At 27.9% G+C, this 22,291-nt stretch overlaps 4 long non-coding RNA genes across 4 annotated transcripts; all 4 read right to left on the reverse strand.

The window, feature by feature from the left end:
- Nucleotides 1-2,742: 2,742 nt before the first annotated feature.
- On the reverse strand, nucleotides 2,743-4,591 carry LOC142239226 (uncharacterized). Its single transcript, XR_012722964.1, has 2 exons — nucleotides 3,917-4,591; nucleotides 2,743-3,852 (listed from the first exon to the last, which is right to left on the reverse strand). It is a non-coding gene; the product is annotated as an uncharacterized LOC142239226 (long non-coding RNA).
- Nucleotides 4,592-5,738: 1,147 nt separating this feature from the next.
- Nucleotides 5,739-7,520, reverse strand: LOC142239224 (uncharacterized). Its single transcript, XR_012722962.1, has 2 exons — nucleotides 6,970-7,520; nucleotides 5,739-6,916 (listed from the first exon to the last, which is right to left on the reverse strand). It is a non-coding gene; the product is annotated as an uncharacterized LOC142239224 (long non-coding RNA).
- A 7,775-nt stretch (nucleotides 7,521-15,295) lies between these two features.
- Nucleotides 15,296-17,079, reverse strand: LOC142240805 (uncharacterized). The gene is made up of 2 exons (XR_012723396.1): nucleotides 16,481-17,079; nucleotides 15,296-16,416 (listed from the first exon to the last, which is right to left on the reverse strand). It is a non-coding gene; the product is annotated as an uncharacterized LOC142240805 (long non-coding RNA).
- Nucleotides 17,080-18,286: 1,207 nt separating this feature from the next.
- Nucleotides 18,287-20,061, reverse strand: LOC142240804 (uncharacterized). Its single transcript, XR_012723395.1, has 2 exons — nucleotides 19,533-20,061; nucleotides 18,287-19,468 (listed from the first exon to the last, which is right to left on the reverse strand). It is a non-coding gene; the product is annotated as an uncharacterized LOC142240804 (long non-coding RNA).
- Between the last annotated feature and the right edge of the window lie 2,230 nt (nucleotides 20,062-22,291).

Raw genomic sequence — 22,291 nt, forward strand, 5'->3', positions numbered from 1 at the left:
AACCTATCTTATTCTAACTTAATCTAACTTATTCTAACTTAACCTAACTTATTCTAACTTAATCTAACTTATTCTAACTTAACCTAACTTATTCTAACTTAACCTAACTTATTCTAACTTAATCTAACTTAATCTAACTTATTCTAACTTATTCTAACTTAATCTAACTTACTCTATCTTATTCTAACTTAATCTAACTTAATCTAACTTATTCTAACTCAACCTAACTTATTCTAACTTAATCTAACTTAATCTAACTTATTCTAACTTATTCTAACTTAATCTAACTTATTCTAACTTAATCTAACTTAATCTAACTTATTCTAACTTAACCTGACTTACTCTAACTTAACCTAACTTATTCTAACTTATTCTAACTTAACTAACTTATTCTAACTTAATCTAACTTACTCTAACTTATTCTAACTTAATCTAACTTATTCTAACTTATTCTAACTTAATCTAACTTATTCTAACTTAACCTAACTTATTCTAATTTAACCTAACTTATTCTAACTTAATCTAACTTAATCTTAATCTAGCTTATTCTATCTTATTCTAACTTATTCTAACTTAACCTAACTTATTCTAATTTAACCTAACTTATTCTAACTTAATCTAACTTAATCTTAATCTAGCTTATTCTATCTTATTCTAACTTAACCTAACTTATTCTAACTTAACCTAACTTACTCCATCTTATTCTAACTTAATCTAACTTATTCTAACTTAACCTAACTTATTCTATCTTATTCTAACTTATTCTAACTTAACCTAACTTATTCTAATTTAACCTAACTTATTCTAACTTAATCTAACTTAATCTTAATCTAGCTTATTCTATCTTATTCTAACTTAACCTAACTTATTCTAACTTACTCCATCTTATTCTAACTTAATCTAACTTATTCTAACTTAATCTAACTTATTCTAACTTAACCTAACTTATTCTAACTTAATCTAACTTATTCTAACTTAATCTAACTTATTCTATCTTATTCTAACTTATTCTAACTTAACCTAACTTATTCTATCTTATTCTAACTTAATCTAACTTATTCTAGCTTAATCTAACTTATTCTATCTTAATCTAGCTTATTCTATCTTATTCTAACTTATTCTAACTTAACCTAACTTATTCTAACTTACCCTAACTTATTCTAACTTAACCTAACTTACCCTAACTTAACCTAACTTACTCTAACTTAACCTAACTTATTCTAACTTAGCCCATCTTATTCTACCTTAATCTAACTTAATCTAACTTATTCTATCTTATTCTAACTTATTCTAACTTAACCTAACTTATTCTAACTTAACCTAACTTATTCTAACTTAATCTAACTTATTCTAACTTAATCTAACTTATTCTATCTTATTCTAACTTATTCTAACTTAACCTAACTTATTCTAACTTAACCTAACTTACTCTAACTTAACCTAACTTATTCTAACTTAGCCCATCTTATTCTACCTTATTCTATCTTATTCTAACTTATTCTAACTTAACCTAACTTATTCTAACTTAACCTAACTTACCCTAACTTAACCTAACTTACTCTAACTTAACCTAACTTATTCTAACTTAGCCCATCTTATTCTACCTTAATCTAACTTATTCTAACTTAACCTAACTTAACCTATCTTATTCTAACTTAACCTATCTTATTCTAACTTAACTTTTCTTATTCTACCTTAACCTAACTTATTCTTACTTAACCTATCTTATTCTAACTTAACCTAACTTATTCTAACTTAACCTAACTTATTCTAACTTAGCCCATCTTATTCTACCTTAATCTAACTTATTCTAACTTAACCTAACTTAACCTAACTTATTCTAACTTAACCTAACTTACTCTAACTTAACCTAACTTATTCTAACTTAACCTAACTTATTCTAACTTAGCCTATCTTATTCTACCTTAATCTAACTTATTCTAACTTAACCTAACTTATTCTAACTTAACCTATCTTATTCTACCTTAACCTAACTTACTCTAACTTAACCTGACTTATTATAATTTTTTTTAACTTAGCCTATAACTTATTCTAACCTAACCTAACTTATTCGTACTTAACTTAACTATCTCAATCTAGATTTTCTGTATGTAGACCAAATTATTCCTTTTTTATCTTAACCTAGCATTCATTTAAGTTCTAAATTAATTTGATATAAATTAATTTCATTGAACTCACCTGATCCGAAATGAATCGGAATCCAGTTGAATTGAATAGATTGAGTTATATGATTTGAAGTGAATTAAATCGTTTTTTTAATACGAATGATGTTTTTATTCTCTATGCTAAGGCAATTCCCTAAATCTTCACTGAATACCAAATGAGTTTTCATTCATCATTTTTTATGTCGCAGTAATGCTTTGGACATATGTATGTATGTATGTATGTTTCAGAAAACGTTCCTATTGTTGTAAGCATTTTTATCCCATATATAATATAGTAAAAAAAAAAACAATTGGATTATAGTTTCCCATTAGTAGATTTCAGAAAAATTGGGGTCTCCACATTTTTCTTCTTTCTTTCGATTTACATTTTAAGTACCATCTTCAATCGTACCCTAATCCAATTTAAAATTCTCATCTCAATTTAATATTCCTTTTTATTCATTCGTTACGTTATATTCAAATATGGATTAATCGGGGATTCATATCTTTTTTAACATAGAAAATACGATATATTGATCTCAGTCGATGCAATTATATTTGCAATAAAATTTCAAAATTAAACGGATTATCCAAAACAAAAGCCACAACATTTATTTTGCAAACATTTATTAACACAAAATTAAGTCAGGAAAACAAATAAATGGAAAATATGTCCGCCAAATTTTTGCTATAGAATATTCTTCTCCAATATTTTGGTTTAATAAAACAGTTTAATGCCGATTATTCTTTAATCCATTAGCAATTCTTGTGAAAATACAATATGTATCCATGGCAACGTTTCCACAAATGTCTCAGCCACAATATTGAATACATACGTCTTGATTATATATCATCTACTAAAGGAGCATCTTCTAATCATTCTTCATCCCGTACATTCTTTATTCCGTAGGTTGATTGCAGCACATATTGTTATGGAAACATAAATAGTATCCATAGCAACGTTTCAAAATTTTCGGTATCCAAATGGAAACTTCACTGGCCATTGGTGTTCAACATCCAAACTTATCATTGGTCATCACAAATATTCACTCCACTAACTTAGGATGACTTAGATTTTCTATATGTTCGTTTTCTTCACATAAATCCAAATCCAAATTGCTATGGAACACCAAAGAAAATTCAAAGAAGATTTTCGGTCCATTATAGTTGAAATTATAGCGTTGCCTTGGTCATCTTTAATAAAATGGGCTTCTATTTGCGTAATCCATTCAGGGGAAATGTTTTCAATTGAATTCTTAAAACAAAAATTGTTTTTTTTCCGGCGCACTATTTGAATAGAACCGTTTTGAACAATTCAATAATTGAAACTGATTGAAAATAAATGAAAATTTTCCTAGGTAACAAATTTTGAAATCATCGCCTACTGGTATTGGAAAAAAATTTTTTTCATATGAATTTTTGGTTCCACTAACAAGTTGTTTTTGCAACAAGTTTATTGGAATAGATTTTGCAATTGCTTCACAGCCATTGACGAAAAATTGTTGAAAAACGAACTAAGTCCAATAAAACAAAAATTAAGGAAATTTTATTTTGGCATCTTCCATTCCATTTCATGATCCAAAAGAAGCGTTGTTTGCAATGAAATACAGAACACAGACATCTTAGATCGGCAATTGTTTATTAAAAAAATGAATTTTCATATTTTTTTAAACTTGTTTTCCGATGTCTGTAAGGACAAAATTTTGTAACCATGCCAACAAAAATTTTGAATTTACATCTTGATTACATACCGTCTAGTACAACACAATCTTCGGATCATTCTTATTTAATTCATCCATTCAAAAGTTTTGAATATCCACATAGGAGCTTCGCCAGCCATTGGTGTTGAACATACAGGATTAACATTGGTTTTCATAAATAAATTGGACAGCTTCTAGGGGGGAATTTTTAACTTAAGTCTGCCGATGTCGGTTAGGACAAAATTTGGAACATTAATCTTCATGCGTCTTCATTAAACCATGTAGTACAACAGCATCTCGGGGTCAATATTTTTTCCATGGGTAAACTGAGCCATCAATTGTTATGGAAACATAAATTGTATCCATAGCAACGTATCAACATTTTAGATACCGAGATAAAAGCTTCACTTCACATTGGTGTTAAATTTTTCAAACTCCAAATTGCACCAAAGATCCAAACAAACATTTTCGGTCCATTCAAAAATTACATCGGTGTTCATCTTCATTTTTCAGGGTTTTCATGTTTGAATTCCAAATATTTTTTTCTTGAATTAAATTATTTTCAAAAATATTTTCCGAACCGAATAAATAAATATTTGAAACTTATTGACAATAAATGCAAATTTTCCATGGTAACACATTTTGAAATAAATAAAAATTTTCCATGGTAACAAATTTTGAAATCATCGCCTACTGGTATTGGAAAAAAAAGTTTTCATATGAATTTATGGTTCCAGTAACAAGTTGTTTTTGCAACAAGTTTATTGCAATAGATTTTGCAGTTGCTTCTCAGCCTTTGATGAAAAATTGTTGAAAAACGAACTAAGTCCAATAAAACAAAAATTAAGGAAATTTTATTTTGGCATCTTCCATTCCATTTAATGATCCTTAAAAGTGTTGAATATACAAATGAAGAGTTGTTTGCAAAGCCATACAGAACACAGAATTCTTAGATGGGCAATTATTTATTAAAAAAAATGAATTTTCATATTGTGCTTTTCAATATACATATGTATGTATGTATATTAACAGCAGCAAATAAATTGGACAGTCTCTAGGCGAAGTCTTTAACTTAGTCTTCCGATGCTTGTTAGGACAAAATTTTGTATCCATGGCAACTAAAATTTTGAATATTCATCTTTATGCGTCTTGAATAAAATTTCATGATTTTATTGATCTTCTTTTGTCTTTTCTGAATCTGTTTCATTACTATCAAAAATTACACGGATTTTAAAAAACAAACATTTATTGACAACACAAAATTAAGCCAGGAAAACAAATATATGGAAATATTTCCGCCAAAATTTGCTATAGAATATTTTGGTACAATAGTTTGGTGTAATAAAACATTTTTTATTCAATTCGCAGTTCTTATAGAAATACAAATTTTATCCATGGCAACGTTTCCACAAATATCTAAGCCACAATTTAGAATATTCATCTTCAGACGTATTGTTTATATACCATCAACTAAAGGAGCATCTTCTAAGCATTCTATAATGCTTAGGTCTCTAACTATTTTTTATTCCGTCGGTCGATTGCAGCATAAATTGTTATGGAAACATAAATAGTATCCATAGCAACGTTTCAAAAATTTCGATATCCAAATCGAAACTTCACTGGCCATTGATGTTGAACGTCCAAAATTATCATTGGTCATCACAAATATTCACTCCACTAACAAAGGATGACTTAGATTTTCTAAATGATCATATTCTTCACATAAATCCAAATTGCTATGGAAACAGCAAAGAAATTTTGAATACTCATCTTCATGCTTCTTGAATAAAATTTTGGAATACATTTCATGATTTTAATGATCTTCGTTTGTTTTTTTTTTGTTACACGGAATATCCAAAACAAAGACACAAAATTTAGTTTGCAAACATTTATTGACAATCACAAAATTAAGCCAGAAAAACAAATAAATGGAAAATATGTATGTCCGCCAAAGTTTTGCTATAGAATATTCTTCTCCACTATTTTGGTTTAATAAAACAGTGTTATGCCGGTCATTCTTTAAACCATTAGCAATAGTTGTGAAAATACAAAATGTATCCATGGCAACGCTTCCACAAATATCTCAGCCACAATTTTGAATACATACGTCTTGATTATATACCATCTAACAAAAGAGCATCTTCTAATCATACTTTATCCCGTACATTCTTTATTCCGTAGGTTGATTGCAGCACATATTGTTATGGAAACATAAATAGTATCCATAGCAACGTTTCAAAATTTTCGATATCCAAATGGAAACTTCACTGGCCATTTGTGTTCAACATCCAAACTTATCATTGGTCATCACAAATATTCACTCCACTAACTTAGGATGACTTAGATTTCCTATATGTTCGTTTTCTTCACATAAATCCAAATTGCTATGGAACACCAAAGAAAATTCAAACAATTCCCATTTCAAATGAATTCAGAAGATTTTCGGTCCATTAGAGTTGAAATTATAGCGTTGCCATGGTCATCTTTAATAAAAGGGGCTTCTATTTGCGTAATCCATTCAGGGAAGTTTTCAATTGAATTCTTAAAAAAAAAATATTTTCCGGCGCACAACTTGAATAGAACCGTTTTGAACAATTCAATAATTGAAACTGATTGAAAATAAATGAAAAATTTCCTAGGTAACAAATTTTGAAATCATCGCCTACTGGTATTGGAAAAAAATTTTTTCATATGAATTTTTGGTTCCACTAACAAGTTGTTTTTGCAACAAGTTTATTGGAATAGATTTTGCAATTGCTTCTCAGCCATTGACGAAAAATTGTTGAAAAACGAACTAGGTCCAATGAAACAAAAATTAAGGAAATTTTATTTTGGCATCTTCCATTCCATTTAATGATCCTTAAAAGTGTTGAATATACAAAGGAAGCGTTGTTTGCAATGAAATACAGAACACAGACATCTTTGATCGGCAATTGTTTATTAAAAAAATGAATTTTCATATTTTGCTTTTCAATATATGTATGTATTTTAAAAGCAGTAAATAAATTGGACATCCTCTAGGGTGGGCGTTTTTAACTTATTTTCCGATGTCTGTAAGGACAAAATTTTGTAATCATGCCAACAAAAATTTTGAATTTTCATACCGTTTAGTACAACACAATCTTCGGATCATTCTTATTTAATTCATCCATTCAAAAATTTTGAATATCCACATAGGAGCTTCGCCAGCCATTGGTGTTGAACATACAGGATTACCATTGGTTTTCATAAATAAATTGGACAGCTTCTATGCGAGAATTTTTAACTTAGTCTTCCGATGTCTTTTAGGACAAAATTTGGAACATTCATCTTCATGCGTCTTCATTATACCATGTAGTACAACAGCATCTCGGGGTCATGGGTAAACTGAGCCATAAATTCTTATGGAAACATAAATTGTATCCATAGCAACGTATCAACATTTTAGATACCGAGGTAAAAGCTTCACTTCATATTGGTGTTAAAATTTTCAAACTCCAAATTGCACCCAAGATCCAAACAAACATTTTCGGTCCATTCAAAAATTACATTGGTGGTCATCTTCATTTTTCAGGGTTTTCATGTTTGAATTTCAAACAAATATTTTTTTCTTGCATTAAATTATTTTTAAAATTTTTGTTGAATAAATAAATAATTGAAACTTATTGAGGATGAAAATTTTCCATGGTAACACATTTTGAAATAAATAAAAATTTTCCATGGTAACAAATTTCGAAATCATCGCCTACTGGTATTGGAAAAAAAATTTCATATGAATTTATGGTTCCAGTAACAAGTTGTTTTTGCAACAAGTTTATTGGAATAGATTTTGCACTTGCTTCTCATCCATTGATGAAAAATTGTTGAAAAACGACTAAGTCCAATAAAACAAAAATTAAGGAAATTTTATTTTGGCATCTTCCATTCCATTTAATGATCCTTAAAAGTGTTGAATATACAAATGAAGAGTTGTTTATATTAACAGCAGTCTTCCGATGCTTGTTAGGACAAAATTTTGTATCCATGAATATTCATCTTTATGCGTCTTGAATAAAATTTTGATAAATTTCATGATTTTATTGATCTTCTTTTGCCTTTTCTGAATCTTTTTCATCTTTTTCGTTACTATCTAAATTACACGGATTTTACCAAACAAACATTTATTGACAACACAAAATTAAGCCAGGAAAACAAATATATGGAAATATTTTCGCCAAAAATTTGCTATAGAATATTTTGATACAATAGTTTGGTGTAATAAAACATTTTTTATTCAATTCGCAGATGTTATAGAAATACAAATTGTATCCTTGGCAACGTTTCCATAAATATCTAAGCAACAATTTAGAAAATTCATCTTCAGCCGTATTGTTTATATACCATCTACTAAAGGAGCATCTTATGCTGCCGTCGGTCGATTGCAGCATAAATTGTTATGGAAACATAAATAGTATCCATAGCAACGTTTCAAAATTTTCGATATCTAATTCGAAACTTCACTGGCCATTGATGTTGAACATCCAAAATTATCATTGGTCATCACAAATATTCAATCCACTACCAAAGGATGACTTAGATTTTCTAAATGTTCATATTCTTCACATAAATCCACATTGCTATGGAAACAGCAAAGAAAATTCAAACAATTCCCATTTCAGATGAGTTCAGAAGATTTTCTGTCCTTTAGAGTTGAAATTATAGTGTTGCGTTGGTCATCTTAAATTTAAGCAGTTTCTATTTGCGGAATCCATTCAGGGAAAATATTTTTTTCAATTGAATTGTTTTAAAACATATTTTTAGGCGCGCTTTTTGAATAAAACCATCTTGAATAAATCTATAATTGAAACTGATTGAAAATTAATGAAAATTTTAATAGGTAACAAATTTTGAAAGTAGGGTAACACCAAGGCAACATATTTTTTGCGAATCGAAACCTCTCTTATTCTAACTTAATCTATCTTATTCTAACTTAACCTAACTTATTCTAACTTAACCTAACGTATTCTATCTTATTCTAACTTAATCTAACTTATTCTAACTTAACCTAACTTATTCTAACTTACCCTAACTTATTCTAACTTAATCTAACTTATTCTAACTTAATCTAACTTATTCTAACTTACACTAACATAACCTAACTTACTCTAACTTATTCTAACTTAACCTAACTTACTCTAACTTATTCTAACATATAGTTTTTTCGAACGGACCCACGCCCACTTACCCGCCCCTACCGACCGCGGGGGCCACATCCCCATAACGTAGGGATAGCGTACGCGGTATTTAATCTAACTTATTCTATCTTATTCATACTTATTGTATCTTTTTCTAACTTAACCTATCTTATTCTAACTTAACCCAACTTACTCTAACTTATTCCAACTTAACTAACTTATTCTAACTTAACCTAACTTATTCTAACTTAATCTAACTTATTCTAACTTAATCTAACTTAACTAACTTATTCTAACTTAATCTAACTTATTCTAACTTAATCTAACTTAACCTAACTTAATCTAACTTATTCTAACTTAATCTAACTTATTCTAACTTAATCTAACTTAATCTAACTTATTCTAACTTAACTTAACTTATTCTAACTTAATCTAACTTACTCTAACTTATTCTAACTTAATCTAACTTACTCTAACTTATTATAACTTATTCTAACTTATTCTAACTTAATCTAACTTATTCTAACTTAACCTAACTTATTCTAACTTAATCTAACTTATTCTAACTTAATCTAATTTATTCTAACTTAATCTAACTTATTCTAACTTAATCTAACTTATTCTAACTTAATTTAACTTATTCTAACTTAACCTAACTTATTCTAACTTATTCTAACTTAATCTAACTTATTCTAACTTAACCTAGCTTATTCTAACTTAACCTAACTTATTCTAAATTATTCTAACTTAACCTAACTTATTCTAACTTAATCTAACTTATTCTAACTTAATCTAACTTATTCTAACTTAATCTAACTTATTCTAACTTAACCTAACTTATTCTAACTTATTCTAACTTATAGTTTTTTCGAACGGACCCACGCCCACTTACCCACCCCTACCGACCGTGGGGGCCACATCCCCATAACGTAGGGATAGCGTACGCGGTATTTAATCTAACTTACTCTAACTTATTCTAACTTAATCTAACTTATTCTAACTAAACCTAACTTATTCTAACTTAATCTAACTTATTCTAACTTAATCTAACTTATTCTAACTTAATCTAACTTATTCTAACTTAATCTAACTTATTCTAACTTAATCTAACTTATTCTAACTTATTCTAACTAACTCTAACTTATTCTAACTTACTCTAACTTACTCTAACCTGTTCTAACTTATTCTAACTTAATCTAACTTATTCTAACTAAACCTAACTTATTCTAACTTAATCTAACTTATTCTAACTTAATCTAACTTATTCTAACTAAACCTAACTTATTCTAACTTAATCTAACTTATTCTAACTTAACCTAACTTATTCTAACTTAATCTAACTTATTCTAACTTAATCTAATTTATTCTATCTTATTCTAACTTATTCGAACTTAATCTAACTTATTCTAACTTAATCTAACTTATTCTAACTTATTCTAACTTAATCTAACTTATTCTAACTAAACCTAACTTATTCTAACTTAATCTAACTTACTCTAACTTATTCTAACTTAATCAAACTTATTCTAACTTAACTTAACTTATTCTAACTTAATCTAACTTATTCTAACTTAATCTAACTTATTCTAACTTATTCTAACTAACTCTAACTTATTCTAACTTACTCTTACTTACTCTAACTTGTTCTAACTTATTCTAACTTATTCTAACTTAACCTAACTTATTCTAACTTAATCTAACTTATTCTAACTTAATCTAACTTATTCTAACTTAATCTAACTTAATCTAACTTCTTCTAACTTAATCTAACTTATTCTAACTTAACCTAACTTATTCTAACTTAATCTAACTTTCTCTAACTCATTCTAACTTAATCTAACTTAACCTAACTTATTCTAACTTAATCTAACTTATTCTAACTTAATCTAACTTATTCTAACTTAATCTAACTTATTCTAACTTAACCTAACTTATTCTAACTTAATCTAACTTATTCTAACTTAATCTAACTAATTCTAACTTAACCTACCTTATTCTAACTTAATCTAACTTATTCTAACTTAATCTAACTTATTCTAACTTAATCTAACTTATTCTAACTTAACCTAACTTATTCTAACTTATTCTAACTTAACCTAACTTATTCTAACTTAATCTAACTTATTCTAACTTAACCTAACTTATTCTAACTTAATCTAACTTACTCTAACTTATTCTAACTTAATCTAACTTACTCTAACTTATTATAACTTATTCTAACTTATTCTAACTAACTCTAACTTATTCTAACTTACTCTAACTTACTCTAACTTGTTCTAACTTATTCTAACTTAACTAACTTATTCTAACTTAACCTATCTTATTCTAACTTAATCTAACTTATTCTAACTTAATCTAGCTTATTCTAACTTAACCTAACTTATTCTAACTTAATCTAACTTATTCTAACTTAACCTAACTTATTCTAACTTAATCTAACTTATTCTAAATTATTCTAACTTAATCTAACTTATTCTAACTTAATCTAACTTATTCTAACTTATTCTAACTTAATCTAACTTATTCTAACTTAACTAACTTATTCTAACTTAACCTATCTTATTCTAACTTAATCTAACTTAATCTAACTTATTCTAACTTATTCTAACTTAATCAAACTTATTCTAACTTAACCTAACTTATTCTAACTTAATCTAACTTACTCTAACTTATTCTAACTTATTATAACTTATTCTAACTTAATCTAACTTAATCTAACTTATTCTAACTTAATCTAACTTATTCTAACTTAATCTAACTTACTCTAACTTATTCTAACTTATTATAACTTATTCTAACTTAATTTAACTTAATCTAACTTATTCTAACTTAATCTAACTTATTCTAACTTAACTAACTTATTCTAACTTAACCTATCTTATTCTAAATTTATTTAACTTATTCTAACTTATACTAACTTAATCTAACTTACTCTAACTTATACTAACTTAATCTAACTTAATCTAACTTATTATAACTTATTCTAACTTAATCTAACTTAATCTAACTTATTCTAACTTATTATAACTTATTCTAACTTAATCTAACTTAATCTAACTTACTCTAACTTATTCTAACTTATTCTAACTTATACTAACTAATCTAACTTACTCTAACTTATTCTAACTTAATCTAACTTATTCTATCTTATTCTAACTTAATCTAACTTATTCTAACTTAACCTAACTTACTCTAACTTATAGTTTTTTCGAACGGACCCACGCCCACTTACCCACCCCTACCGACCGCGGGGGCCACATCCCCATAACGTAGGGACAGCGGACGCGGTATTTAATCTAACTTATTCTATCTTATTCTAACTCAAACTAACTTACTCCAACTTTTTCTAACTCAACTAACTTATTCTAACTTAATCTAACTTATTCTATCTTATTCTTACTTAATCTAACTTATTCTAACTTATTCTAACTAACTCTAACTTATTCTAACTTACTCTAACTTACTCTAACTTGTTCTAACTTATTCTAACTTAACCTATCTTATTCTAACTTAATCTAACTTATTCTTACTTAATCTAACTTATTCTAACTTATTCTAACTTAACCTAACTTATTCTAACTTAATCTAACTTAATCTAACTTATTCTAACTTATTCTAACTTAATCTAACTTATTCTAACTTAACTAACTTATTCTACCTTAACCTATCTTATTCTAACTTATTCTAACTTAATCTAACTTATTCTAACTTAACCTAACTTATTCTAACTTAATCTAACTTATTCTAACTTAACTTACTTATTCTAACTTAACCTATCTTATTCTAACTTATTCTAACTTAACCTAACTTATTCTAACTTAATCTAACTTATTCTAACTTAATCTAACTTAACCTATCTTAATCTAACTTATTCTAACTTAACCTAACTTATTCTAACTTATTCTAACTTAACCTAACTTATTCTAACTTAATCTAACTTATTCTAACTTAATCTAACTTAATCTAACTTATTCTAACTTAATCTAACTTATTCCAACTTAATCTAACTTATTCTAAATTAATCTAACTTATTCTAACTTAATCTAACTTATTCTAACTTAATCTAACTTATTCTAACTTAATCTAACTTAACCTATCTTAATCTAACTTATTCTAACTTAACCTAACTTATTCTAACTTATTCTAACTTAACCTAACTTATTCTAACTTAATCTAACTTATTCTAACTTAATCTAACTTATTCTAACTTAATCTAACTTATTCTAACTTAATCTAACTTATTCTAACTTAATCTAACTTAACCTATCTTAATCTAACTTATTCTAACTTAACCTAACTTATTCTAACTTATTCTAACTTAACCTAACTTATTCTAACTTAATCTAACTTATTCTAACTTAATCTAACTTATTCTAACTTAATCTAACTTATTCTAACTTAATCTAACTTAACCTATCTTAATCTAACTTATTCTAACTTAACCTAACTTAATCTAACTTATTCTAACTTAGCCTAACTTATTCTAACTTAATCTAACTTATTCTAGCTTAATCTAACTTATTCTAACTTAATCTAACGTATTCTATCTTACTCTAACTTAATCTATCTTATTCTAACTTATTCTAACTTATTCTAACTTAATCTAACCTATTCTAACTTAATCTAACTTACTCTAGCTTAATCTAACTTATTCTAACTTAATCTAACTTATTCTAACTTAATCTAACTTATTCTAACTTAATCTAACTTATTCTATCTTATTCTAACTTATTCTAACTTATTCTAACTTAATCTAACTTATTCTAACTTAATCTAACTTATTCTAACTTAAACTAACTTTTTCTAACTTAGTCTAACTTATTCTATCTTATTCTAACTTATTCTAACTTAACCTAACTTATTCTAACTTAACCTAACTTATTCTAACTTAACTTAACTTTTCTTATTCTACCTTAACCTAACTTATTCTAACTTAACCTAACTTATTCTAACTTAACCTAACTTATTCTTACTTAACTTACCTTATTCTAACTTAACCTAACTTATTCTAACTTAACCTATCTTATTCTACCTTAATCTAACTTATTCTAACTTAACCTAACTTACTCTAACTTAACCTAACTTATTCTAACTTAACCTAACTTATTCTAACTTAACCTAACTTACTCTAACTTAACCTAACTTACTCTAACTTAACCTAACTTACTCTAACTTATCCTATCTTACTCTAACTTAACCTATCTTATTCTAACTTAACCTATCTTATTCTACCTTAACCTAACTTATTCTAACTTAACCTAACATATTCTTACTTAACCTAACTTACTCTAATTTAACCTAAATTATTCTAACTTATCCTATCTTGTTCTAACATCTTCAAATAGTTTTTTTCGAACGGACCCACGCCCACTTACCCGCCCCTACCGACAGCGGGGGCTACATCCCCATTACGTAGGGATAGCGTACGCGGTATTTAATCCAACTTATTCTATTTTATTCATACTTATTCTATCTTATATAGCTTAACCTAACTTATTCTAACTTAACCTAGCTTATTCTAACTTAGCCTATAACTTACTCTAACTTAACCTGACTTATTATAATTTTTTTTAACTTAGCCTATAACTTATTCTAACCTAACCTAACTTATTCGTACTTAACTTAACTATCTCAATCTAGATTTTCTGTATGTAGACCAAATTATTCCTTTTTTATCTTAACCTAGCATTCATTTAAGTTCTAAATTAATTTGATATAAATTAATTTCATTGAACTCACCTGATCCGAAATGAATCGGAATCCAGTTGAATTGAATAGATTGAGTTATATGATTTGAAGTGAATTAAATCGTTTTTTTAATACGAATGATGTTTTTATTCTCTATGCTAAGGCAATTCCCTAAATCTTCACTGAATACCAAATGAGTTTTCATTCATCATTTTTTATGTCGCAGTAATGCTTTGGACATATGTATGTATGTATGTTTCAGAAAACGTTCCTATTGTTGTAAGCATTTTTATCCCATATATAATATAGTAAAAAAAAAACAATTGGATTATAGTTTCCCATTAGTAGATTTCAGAAAAATTGGGGTCTCCACATTTTTCTTCTTTCTTTCGATTTACATTTTAAGTACCATCTTCAATCGTACCCTAATCCAATTTAAAATTCTCATCTCAATTTAATATTCCTTTTTATTCATTCGTTACGTTATATTCAAATATGGATTAATCGGGGATTCATATCTTTTTTAACATAGAAAATACGATATATTGATCTCAGTCGATGCAATTATATTTGCAATAAAATTTCAAAATTAAACGGATTATCCAAAACAAAAGCCACAACATTTATTTTGCAAACATTTATTAACACAAAATTAAGTCAGGAAAACAAATAAATGGAAAATATGTCCGCCAAATTTTTGCTATAGAATATTCTTCTCCAATATTTTGGTTTAATAAAACAGTTTAATGCCGATTATTCTTTAATCCATTAGCAATTCTTGTGAAAATACAATATGTATCCATGGCAACGTTTCCACAAATGTCTCAGCCACAATATTGAATACATACGTCTTGATTATATATCATCTACTAAAGGAGCATCTTCTAATCATTCTTCATCCCGTACATTCTTTATTCCGTAGGTTGATTGCAGCACATATTGTTATGGAAACATAAATAGTATCCATAGCAACGTTTCAAAATTTTCGGTATCCAAATGGAAACTTCACTGGCCATTGGTGTTCAACATCCAAACTTATCATTGGTCATCACAAATATTCACTCCACTAACTTAGGATGACTTAGATTTTCTATATGTTCGTTTTCTTCACATAAATCCAAATCCAAATTGCTATGGAACACCAAAGAAAATTCAAAGAAGATTTTCGGTCCATTATAGTTGAAATTATAGCGTTGCCTTGGTCATCTTTAATAAAATGGGCTTCTATTTGCGTAATCCATTCAGGGGAAATGTTTTCAATTGAATTCTTAAAACAAAAATTGTTTTTTTTTCCGGCGCACTATTTGAATAGAACCGTTTTGAATAATTGAAACTGATTGAAAATAAATGAAAAATTTCCTAGGTAACAAATTTTGAAATCATCGCCTACTGGTATTGGAAAAAAATTTTTTCATATGAATTTTTGGTTCCACTAACAAGTTGTTTTTGCAACAAGTTTATTGGAATAGATTTTGCAATTACTTCACAGCCATTGACGAAAAATTGTTGAAAAACGAACTAAGTCCAACAAAACAAAAATTAAGGAAATTTTATTTTGGCATCTTCCATTCCATTTCATGATCCTTAAAAGTGTTGAATATACAAAAGAAGCGTTGTTTGCAATGAAATACAGAACACAGACATCTTAGATCGGCAATTGTTTATTAAAAAAATGAATTTTCATATTTTTTTAAACTTGTTTTCCGATGTCTGTAAGGACAAAATTTTGTAACCATGTCAACAAAAATTTTGAATTTTCATCTTGATTACATACCGTCTAGTAAAACACAATCTTCGGATCATTCTTATTTAATTCATCTATTCAAAAATTTTGAATATCCACATAGGAGCTTCGCCAGCCATTGGTGTTGAACATACAGGATTAACATTGGTTTTCATAAATAAATTGGACAGCTTCTAGGGGGGAATTTTTAACTTAGTCTTCCGATGTCTTTTAGGACAAAATTTGGAACATTAATCTTCATGCGTCTTCATTATACCATGTAGTACAACAGCATCTCGGGGTCATGGGTAAACTGAGCCATAAATTTTTATGGAAACATAAATTGTATCCATAGCAACGTATCAACATTTTAGATACCGAGATAAAAGCTTCACTTCACATTGGTGTTAAAATTTTCAAACTCCAAATTGCACCAAAGATCCAAACAAACATTTTCGGTCCATTCAAAAATTACATCGGTGGTCATCTTCATTTTTCAGGGTTTTCATGTTTGAATTCTTGAATTAAATTATTTTCAAAAATATTTTCCGAACCGAATAAATAAATATTTGAAACTTATTGACAATAAATGCAAATTTTCCATGGTAACACATTTTGAAATAAATAAAAATTTTCCATGGTAACAAATTTTGAAATCATCGCCTACTGGTATTGGAAAAAAAAGTTTTCATATGAATTTATGGTTCCAGTAACAAGTTGTTTTTGCAACAAGTTTATTGCAATAGATTTTGCAGTTGCTTCTCAGCCTTTGATGAAAAATTGTTGAAAAACGAACTAAGTCCAATAAAACAAAAATTAAGGAAATTTTATTTTGGCATCTTCCATTCCATTTAATGATCCTTAAAAGTGTTGAATATACAAATGAAGAGTTGTTTGCAAAGCCATACAGAACACAGAATTCTTAGATGGGCAATTATTTATTAAAAAAATTAATTTTCATATTGTGCTTTTCAATATACATATGTATGTATGTATATTAACAGCAGCAAATAAATTGGACAGTCTCTAGGCGAAGTCTTTAACTTAGTCTTCCGATGCTTGTTAGGACAAAATTTTGTATCCATGGCAACTAAAATTTTGAATATTCATCTTTATGCGTCTTGAATAAAATTTTGATAAATTTCATGATTTTATTGATCTTCTTTTGTCTTTTCTGAATCTGTTTCATTACTATCAAAAATTACACGGATTTTAAAAAACAAACATTTATTGACAACACAAAATTAAGCCAGGAAAACAAATATATGGAAATATTTCCGCCAAAAATTTGCTATAGAATATTTTGGTACAATAGTTTGGTGTAATAAAACATTTTTTATTCAGTTCGCAGTTCTTATAGAAATACAAATTTTATCCATGGCAACGTTTCCACAAATATCTAAGCCACAATTTAGAATATTCATCTTCAGACGTATTGTTTATATACCGTCAACTAAAGGAGCATCTTCTAAGCATTCTATAATGCTTAGGTCTCTAACTATTTTTTATTCCGTCGGTCGATTGCAGCATAAATTGTTATGGAAACATAAATAGTATCCATAGCAACGTTTCAAAAATTTCGATATCCAAATCGAAACTTCACTGGCCATTGATGTTGAACGTCCAAAATTATCATTGGTCATCACAAATATTCACTCCACTAACAAAGGATGACTTAGATTTTCTAAATGATCATATTCTTCACATAAATCCAAATTGCTATGGAAACAGCAAAGAAATTTTGAATACTCATCTTCATGCTTCTTGAATAAAATTTTGGAATACATTTCATGATTTTAATGATCTTCGTTTGTTTTTTTTTTTGTTACACGGAATATCCAAAACAAAGACACAAAATTTAGTTTGCAAACATTTATTGACAATCACAAAATTAAGCCAGAAAAACAAATAAATGGAAAATATGTATGTCCGCCAAAGTTTTGCTATAGAATATTCTTCTCCACTATTTTGGTTTAATAAAACAGTGTTATGCCGGTCATTCTTTAAACCATTAGCAATAGTTGTGAAAATACAAAATGTATCCATGGCAACGCTTCCACAAATATCTCAGCCACAATTTTGAATACATACGTCTTGATTATATACCATCTAACAAAAGAGCATCTTCTAATCATACTTTATCCCGTACATTCTTTATTCCGTAGGTTGATTGCAGCACATATTGTTATGGAAACATAAATAGTATCCATAGCAACGTTTCAAAATTTTCGATATCCAAATGGAAACTTCACTGGCCATTTGTGTTCAACATCCAAACTTATCATTGGTCATCACAAATATTCACTCCACTAACTTAGGATGACTTAGATTTCCTATATGTTCGTTTTCTTCACATAAATCCAAATTGCTATGGAACACCAAAGAAAATTCAAACAATTCCCATTTCAAATGAATTCAGAAGATTTTCGGTCCATTAGAGTTGAAATTATAGCGTTGCCTTGGTCATCTTTAATAAAAGGGGCTTCTATTTGCGTAATCCATTCAGGGAAAATGTTTTCATTTTAATTCTTAAAAAAAATTGTATTTTCCGGCGCACTATTTGAATAGAACCGTTTTGAACAATTGAATAATTGAAACTGATTGAGAATAAATGAAAAATTTCCTAGGTAACAAATTTTGAAATCATCGCCTACTGGTATTGGAAAAAACTTTTTTCATATGAATTTTTGGTTCCACTAACAAGTTGTTTTTGCAACAAGTTTATTGGAATAGATTTTGCAATTGCTTCTCAGCCATTGACGAAAAATTGTTGAAAAACGAACTAGGTCCAATGAAACAAAAATTAAGGAAATTTTATTTTGGCATCTTCCATTCCATTTAATGATCCTTAAAAGTGTTGAATATACAAAGGAAGCTTTGTTTGCAATGAAATATAGAACACAGACATCTTTGATCGGCAATTGTTTATTAAAAAAATGAATTTTCATATTTTGCTTTTCAATATATGTATGTATTTTAAAAGCAGTAAATAAATTAGACATCCTCTAGGGTGGGCGTTTTTAACTTATTTTCCGATGTCTGTAAGGACAAAATTTTGTAATCATGCCAACAAAAATTTTGAATTTTCATCTTGATTACATACCGTTTAGTACAACACAATCTTCGGATCATTCTTATTTAATTCATCCATTCAAAAATTTTGAATATCCACATAGGAGCTTCGCCAGCCATTGGTGTTGAACATACAGGATTAACATTGGTTTTCATAAATAAATTGGACAGCTTCTAGGGGGGAATTTTTAACTTAGTCTTCCGATGTCTTTTAGGACAAAATTTGGAACATTAATCTTCATGCGTCTTCATTATACCATGTAGTACAACAGCATCTCGGGGTCATGGGTAAACTGAGCCATAAATTCTTATGGAAACATAAATTGTATCCATAGCAACCTATCAACATTTTAGATACCGAGGTAAAAGCTTCACTTCATATTGGTGTTAAAATTTTCAAACTCCAAATTGCACCAAAGATCCAAACAAACATTTTCGGTCCATTCAAAAATGACATCGGTGTTCATCTTCATTTTTCAGGGTTTTCATGTTTGAATTCCAAATATTTTTTTCTTGAATTAAATTATTTTCAAAAATATTTTCCGAACCGAATAAATAAATATTTGAAACTTATTGACAATAAATGAAAATTTTCCATGGTAACACATTTTGAAATAAATAAAAATTTTCCATGGTAACAAATTTCGAAATCATCGCCTACTGGTATTGGAAAAAAAATTTCATATGAATTTATGGTTCCAGTAACAAGTTGTTTTTGCAACAAGTTTATTGCAATAGATTTTGCAGTTGCTTCTCAGCCATTGATGAAAAATTGTTGAAAAACGAACTAAGTCCAATAAAACAAATATGAAGGAAATTTTATTTTGGCATCTTCCATTCCATTTAATGATCCTTAAAAGTGTTGAATATACAAATGAAGAGTTGTTTATATTAACAGCAGTCTTCCGATGCTTGTTAGGACAAAATTTTGTATCCATGAATATTCATCTTTATGCGTCTTGAATAAAATTTTGATAAATTTCATGATTTTATTGATCTTCTTTTGTCTTTTCTGAATCTTTTTCATCTTTTTCGTTACTATCAAAAATTACACGGATTTTACCAAACAAACATTTATTGACAACACAAAATTAAGCCAGGAAAACAAATATATGGAAATATTTTCGCCAAAAATTTGCTATAGAATATTTTGATACAATAGTTTGGTGTAATAAAACATTTTTTATTCAATTCGCAGATGTTATAGAAATACAAATTGTATCCTTGGCAACGTTTCCACAAATATCTAAGCCACAATTTAGAAAATTCATCTTCAGCCGTATTGTTTATATACCATCTTCGAAACTTCACTGGCCATTGATGTTGAACATCCAAAAATATCATTGGTCATCACAAATATTCAATCCACTACCAAAGGATGAATTAGATATTCTAAATGTTCATATTCTTCACATAAATCCAAATTGCCTAAACCTAACTTATTCTAACTTAACCTAACGTATTCTATCTTATTCTAACTTACCCCCATTTTCAGGAAGCTCCGTTAGTGCTACGTTAGCTAACGAACTTTTAAACCGTACTATAAACATATCTGTCATCCCGCCTATATATTCTATATGTCAGTTAGACACCTAACTGCTAAAAATTTTTCAGTTAAAGTTAACCGGAAAAAAGATATTTCCATTTTACTTTCTGTTAACTGGGAGTTAAAGTCTAACGGAGCTACATGAAAATGGCCGTTAATCTAACTTATTCTAACTTAACCTAACTTATTCTAACTTGCCCTAACTTATTCTAACTTAATCTAACTTATTCTAACTTAATCTAACTTATTCTAACTTATTCTAACTTATACTAACATAATCTAACTTACTCTAACTTATTCTAACTTAACCTAACTTAACCTAACTTACTCTAACTTATTCTAACATATAGTTTTTTCGAACGGACCCACGCCCACTTACCCGCCCCTACCGACCGCGGGGGCCACATCCCCATAACGTAGGGATAGCGTACACGGTATTTAATCTAACTTATTCTATCTTAACATATTCTAACTTAACCCTACTTACTCTAACTTATTCCAACTTAACTAACTTATTCTAACTTAACCTAACTTAACCTAACTTACTCTAACTTATTCTAACTTAACCCAACTTAATCTAACTTATTCTAACTTAATCTAACTTAACTAACTTATTCTAACTTAATCTAACTTATTCTAACTTAATCTAACTTAACCTAACTTAATCTAACTTATTCTAACTTAATCTAACTTATTCTAACTTAATCTAACTTAACTAACTTATTCTAACTTAATCTAACTTATTCTAACTTAATCTAACTTAACCTAACTTAATCTAACTTATTCTAACTTAATCTAACTTATTCTAACTTAATCTAACTTATTCTAACTTAACCTAACTTACTCTAACTTAATCTAACTTATTCTAACTTAATGTAACTTATTCCAACTTAATATAACTAATTCTAACTTAATCTAACTTATTCTAACTTAATCTAACTTATTCTAACTTAATCTAACTTATTCTAACTTAACCTAACTTATTCTAACTTAACCTAACTTATTCTAACTTACCCTAACTTATTCTAACTTACCCCCATTTTCATGAAGCTCCGTTAGTGCTACGTTAGCTAACGAACTTTTGAACCGCATTATGAACATATCTGTCATCTTGCGTATATATTCCATATACCAGATAGGAGCTTAACTGCTGAAATTTTTTCAGTTAAAATTGACCGGAGAGAAGATATTTGCAATTTAATTTCTGTTAACTGGCAGTTAAAGCCTAACGGAGCTACATGAAA

The sequence above is a fragment of the Haematobia irritans genome, chromosome 5, assembly GCF_050003625.1.
Source record: "Haematobia irritans isolate KBUSLIRL chromosome 5, ASM5000362v1, whole genome shotgun sequence".
Lineage (NCBI taxonomy): Eukaryota > Metazoa > Arthropoda > Insecta > Diptera > Muscidae > Haematobia > Haematobia irritans.